This window comes from Procambarus clarkii, unplaced genomic scaffold (genome assembly GCF_040958095.1).
Source record: "Procambarus clarkii isolate CNS0578487 unplaced genomic scaffold, FALCON_Pclarkii_2.0 HiC_scaffold_1241, whole genome shotgun sequence".
In the NCBI taxonomy this organism is placed as follows: Eukaryota; Metazoa; Arthropoda; class Malacostraca; order Decapoda; family Cambaridae; genus Procambarus; species Procambarus clarkii.
In genome coordinates this window covers 39,823-45,273 of record NW_027190270.1, presented here as the reverse complement: position 1 = coordinate 45,273, position 5,451 = coordinate 39,823, and the positions used below count along the sequence as shown (strand labels likewise).

General features: G+C 42.1%; 2 non-coding genes across 2 annotated transcripts; both read right to left on the bottom strand.

Moving 5' to 3' along the window:
- Positions 1 to 278: 278 nt before the first annotated feature.
- On the bottom strand, positions 279 to 351 carry TRNAV-CAC (transfer RNA valine (anticodon CAC)). Its single transcript has one exon. It is a non-coding gene; the product is annotated as a tRNA-Val (tRNA).
- A 2,963-nt stretch (positions 352 to 3,314) lies between these two features.
- On the bottom strand, positions 3,315 to 3,386 carry TRNAM-CAU (transfer RNA methionine (anticodon CAU)). Its single transcript has one exon. It is a non-coding gene; the product is annotated as a tRNA-Met (tRNA).
- Between the last annotated feature and the right edge of the window lie 2,065 nt (positions 3,387 to 5,451).

Below are 5,451 nucleotides of genomic sequence, written 5' to 3'. Positions count from 1 at the left end.
CAATATACTTTGTTATTAATTTTAGCTCTTTGAAGGGAAGGGAAGGGAATTATCAGGGGGAAAGCGCCAAGCCATTACAACTATATAGCACTGGGAAGGGGTCAGGATAAGGATTTGGGATGGGACGGGGGGAAGGAATGGTGCCCAACGTCTTGGATGGTCGGGATTGAACGCCGACCTGCAAGAAGCGAGACCGTCGCTCTACCCTCCGACCCAAGTTGTTGGACACTTTGAGTTTATTTCAGTGGGTTATGAAAACAAACATTTAAAAATTCAAATGTTTCCGCCCGGGATCGAACCGGGGACCTTGCGCGTGTGAGGCGCACGTGATAACCACTACACTACGGAAACCTGAAGTATAGTGACCTGTTATTATATGGACCAAATCCGGTTAATTGTTTTTCTTCAGCGATATAATATGATCAAAACACATTGCTTGAGTAATTATGTAAATTATAAAAGATTTAATAACGAAAATAGAGAGAATATCCTGTTTTATATGTGTACGGCGTGTGTGACGTCACGATAACATGAGAGTCTAACGTACGATCATGTTACGTTGTTGGGTAGATTAGATACACAGTGTTTAGTGAGTTTCATATTTATTTAGTAGTCTTGATTACAGAAGTAGGTTGGTAGCATTGTCGTAGACGTTCAGACGGAGCTTAGAGCAGAGCAGAGAGCTGAGGCCGGAGTCGCGGAGCTCTATGTGGGAGAGCGTGACGGCTCGATTGGGAATTGCGAGTGTCTGAACTCGAGGAGCGAGAGCGTTGTTGCTCGATGCGGTCGTAGTCTGCTATCTGCTTTGTGTCGAAGCTGTAGCGTCTTGGGTCGATTAGAACTGCCTACACCGAGTACTACATTCTTGATTGGAGATTGTACTGTTTTGCTATTCTCAAATCGCTGGCTTTTATACGGTGACTACACCTCACAGTAAGTAGGAGGGTGGAAAAACCGTTACCTGTAAATTTGGATAGGATTATAGCTTGTGTAATTAGTTATGCCATTAAGATGATGAGATAATGGAGCGAGTATAAGTTTACTCGCTCAGGACTTCCCCTGCCAGGGAAAGAAAGAAAAGCAATACAACAAAAAATATGAGGCTACTGTTCCCTGGGTCGCTGTTGAACATGTAGTCTGGTACCAAAAGATGCAGGCAGTGTGTGGACAAGCTCGGTGTAGCAGGAGAGAAGAATGTGCATGATTGTTGCGTCCTTGGGTCGCTGGTGGAGCATTTAGATCCAGGGCGGATGCGTTCGGGCACCAGGACAATAAGAGGTAATGTAGGCACGTAGTTAGGACAACGAGGGAATCTGACGAAAAAGCAGCTTTCGTGGGAGTCCCTGTAGAACAAGCAGTGCCCTGGCAGCGACGGAGAATCGGCAGGATAGACTCTAGATCCCACATGACGTAGTTGCTGATTAAACTGTCAGATGAGTAAGTAACGCTCGCGGTGCAGCAAGCTGTAGTTGATGAAACTGCAGAGATGATCGCCGTGAAAATCATCGCTGTAGTAAGTTTGTTGGGAGCGTTCCATGACAGGTGGCAGCGGTCCACATCATGCAGCAGTAGCAGTAGAGAGAACCTGTAGCGAGTAAACTTATACTCGCTACAAGAGATTTCGTTTAGTTTAGTTCACTTATTATGCACCCCATACCCATCTTGTGGGTGGTAGTGGAAGGGGTTACAGAGGCACATAATTGGCTCAGGGACTGAACCCCACAATTCACTTAGTTAAGCACGTTTCAATCTTGATAAGCTAGTTACAAAATTCAGTATAAGTCGTCACATCATAAATGGGTTAGCGATTAACCACAAGTACGGTTTCTAAATTAAGCAACTGACATATGTGGAGAGCTAGTGTCACAACTGATATGTTTGTCCTGCACACCGCCCCCCCTCCAGTGGGCAGCGGTGGATAGCATACAATCACTTAGGTACTACCTACAGTTAGCAAACTGGGGATATTTGGCCAAAATTTCTGGTAGCAGATCATTTTGAATTAAATATTTACACATCTCTAGAACATTTGTTATAGGAAGCAGGAGGAAGTGTTATTAGGGCTTCAGAGAGTGGGAGGAAGCAGTAGGAAGTATTTTTAAGGCTTCAGGGAACAGGAGCGAGCGGGAAAAAGCAGGAGAAAGTGATTTTAGGGCTTCAAGAAGCAGGAGGAAGTGTTTTTAAGGCTTCAGAGAGCGGGATGAAACAGGAGGAAGTATTTTTAGGGATTCGGAGAGCGGAAGGAATTGTTGTTAGGGCTTCAGAGAGCGGGAGCGAGTGGCAGGAAGCAGGAAAAATAATTTGTAAGGTTTCAGAGAGCGGGAGGAAGCAGGAAGAAATGATTTTAGGGCTTCAGAGAGCAGGAGCTAGTGGTAGGAAGCAGTAGAAAGTATTTGTAAGGTATGAGCTTCATGAGGAAACAGGAGGTGGTGGTATTAGGGCTTCAGAGAGCAGGAGGGAATATTTTTAAGGCTTCAGAGAGCGGGAGGAAGTGGGAGGTAGCAGAAGGAAATATTAATAGGGTTTCAGAGAGTGGGAGCGAGCAGGAGGAAGTATTTTTATGGGTTCAGAGAGTGGTAGGAAGTGTTAGTAGAGCTTCAGAGAGCGGGAGGAAGCAGGAGGAAGTGATATTAGGGCTTTCGATGGCGGGAGGGAGCGGTAAGAAGCAGGAGGAAATATTTGTAAGGTTTTAGAGAGCGTAGCCTCCGTAACACAGTTGGTTAGTGTACAAATGTTTCTCGCTGTAGGGCTCTCCACATGTCAGTTGCTTAATTTAGAAACTGTACTTGTGGGCGGTCTCGAGCCCATTGTTGATGTGATGATGTGCATTGAATTTTGTAACTCTCTCAGCAAGATTAACTTGCTCAGCTAAATTAATTGTGGGGTTCAGTCCCTGAGCCCATTATGTGCCTCTGTAACTCTTCCCACTACCGCCCACAGGACGGGTATGGGGTGCATATTAAATTAACTATATTATAATCTAGGGTTATCCCATGGAATTGTCTAACTAGCGAAGTCGTTAAATACCAAGATATAACACCTCAGTTCAAAATCCAAATAGAAACAATCCTCGTGAACCATGGGGGAAAGAGGGATCTTTGACAAGCCGATGGCTTCCACTATCCGTCGAGAACACCAGAGACAGGTAAATTCAGGTACAAATCTCCCACATTCGTTATTGTGCCTTTATTTTGTAACATATAGCTAGCTCAACCTGTAATTTGTAATTACTTATATTGAAGGGGGTAGCAAGACACTTCTATGTACCTACATTTGTAATGAAGAAACATTATTAATACATTAAAACAATTTCGTAGCAGAGCGTAGTTTCGATCTACGGACCTCTGGGTTATGGGCCCAGCACGCTTCCACTGCGCCACTCTGCTGCTCATATTATTTGGATGATACATTTTATACATCTTTTATAATATTATAATTGGTAATATTTTCTTCATAAATAAAAGTATCAGTGTTTCTGCGCAGTAACGCACCAGTACGCACTGATCTTGCGCATGGGATGCGCACATCATGGCTACTGTGCACAGCCAGCTGCGTATGACATACATCATAGCATGGGTATGTGATCACTGCTGCACACGATGGGTATGGGTTCACTACCACTCATGAACAGGACATGTATTGGAGGCACTAACGCTCACAGGATAGGTATACTTGGGGTCTACAGGATAAGTATGGGATCCACTCAGCCCTGGAGGCTGATCTGTCGTGTTTGTTGAGGTCTATAGCAACTCTTCTTGCATGTAAACATTCCAAGCATAAGAATTATATTTAGTGTCTGGACCGTGATTCATCAGTCAGTTACGCAAGTACTTACGAACATGTTATCTCAGTCTTTGGCGACTTTACACATATTAAACAGTTGATGAGCTCCAAAGGACTGGGAGGCTGTTTATAATAATAATAATAATAATAATAATAATAATAATAATAATAATTTTTATTTAGGCAAAGGTACATACATAAAGAGATTTTACAAAGTTTGTTGGCTTTATAGATAGAGCTAGTACATACAATGCCTAAAGCCACTATTACGCAAAGCGTTTCGGGCAGGAAAAAACACTGACTAAAGCTTAAAACTAATGGGTAAAAAGAAAAAATGCGTTGAGTACAAATAAAAATAGAGGTAAAAGAGGGGGGGAACATTGTTGAAAAAACAGCACAAATACAATTATAAATTATTACAGAAAATTACATTAAAACAGCGTTGATTTGTAAAACAAAAAAAAAAACAAAAAACATACATGGGTTGACAATAGAAGGGTAAGGTAGGTTACATGGAATTTATTAGGTATAGCTTCGTTTTTAACTTAAACTGGTTGAGAGAGGTACTGTCTTTAACATGGTTGGGAAGGTCATTCCACATCCTGGGCCCCTTGATTTGTAGAGCATTTCTGGTTTGATTAAGTCGTACTCTAGGAATATCAAAACTGTATTTATTTCTGGTGTGGTGCTCATGGGTTCTGTTACAACCTTCTATGAAGCTTTTGAGATCAGGATTGGCATTACAATTTAGCGTTTTGTATATGTATAATACACATGAGTGAATGTGCAGTGACTTAATGTCTAACATATTCAGAGATTTGAGTAGGGGTACCGAGTGATGTCTGGGGCCAGAGTTGGATATTGTCCTAATAGCAGCTTTGTGTTGAGTAATTAGAGGACGTAAGTGATTTTGGGTAGTAGAGCCCCAAGCACAAATACCATAGTTGAGATATGGATAGATAAGGGAGTAATAGAGAGTCACCAGGGCAGGGCGTGGTACATAATATCTGATCTTAGAAAGAATGCCCACAGTTTTTGAAACTTTTTTTGATATGTTTAGAATGTGTCCCTGGAAATTCAGCTTGTGGTCAATGAGAATGCCAAGGAATTTGCCATCTAATTTGTTACAAATTTGGGTATTGTTTATTTTGAGATTTATTTGATAGGAAGATTTATTGCCAAACAGAATATAGAAAGTTTTGTCAATGTTAAGGGTGAGTTTGTTGGCAGTTAGCCACAGATGGACTTTATTTAGCTCAGTATTTACTGTGGCATTTAGAGCAAGGGGATCAGGACTGGAGTAAATGAAGGTTGTGTCGTCAGCAAATAGGATTGGTTTGAGGTGTTGGGAGGCATTTGGAAGGTCATTAATGTAGATGAGAAAGAGGAGAGGGCCAAGTATGCTGCCCTGGGGAACACCAATGTTGATGGGTAGGGTGGGCGAAATTGTATTATTCACAGAAACACATTGGAGCCTGTCAGTAAGGTAGGATTTGAGGTATTGTAGGGAGTGTCCTCTGACACCATAATGATGTAATTTAAGAAGAAGGTTTTGGTGGTTGACAGTATCGAAAGCTTTACGCAGGTCCACAAATAACCCAACAGGGAACTCATTTTTATCAAGAGCTGTATGAATCGAGTTAAGCATACTAATAAGTGCATCGTTAG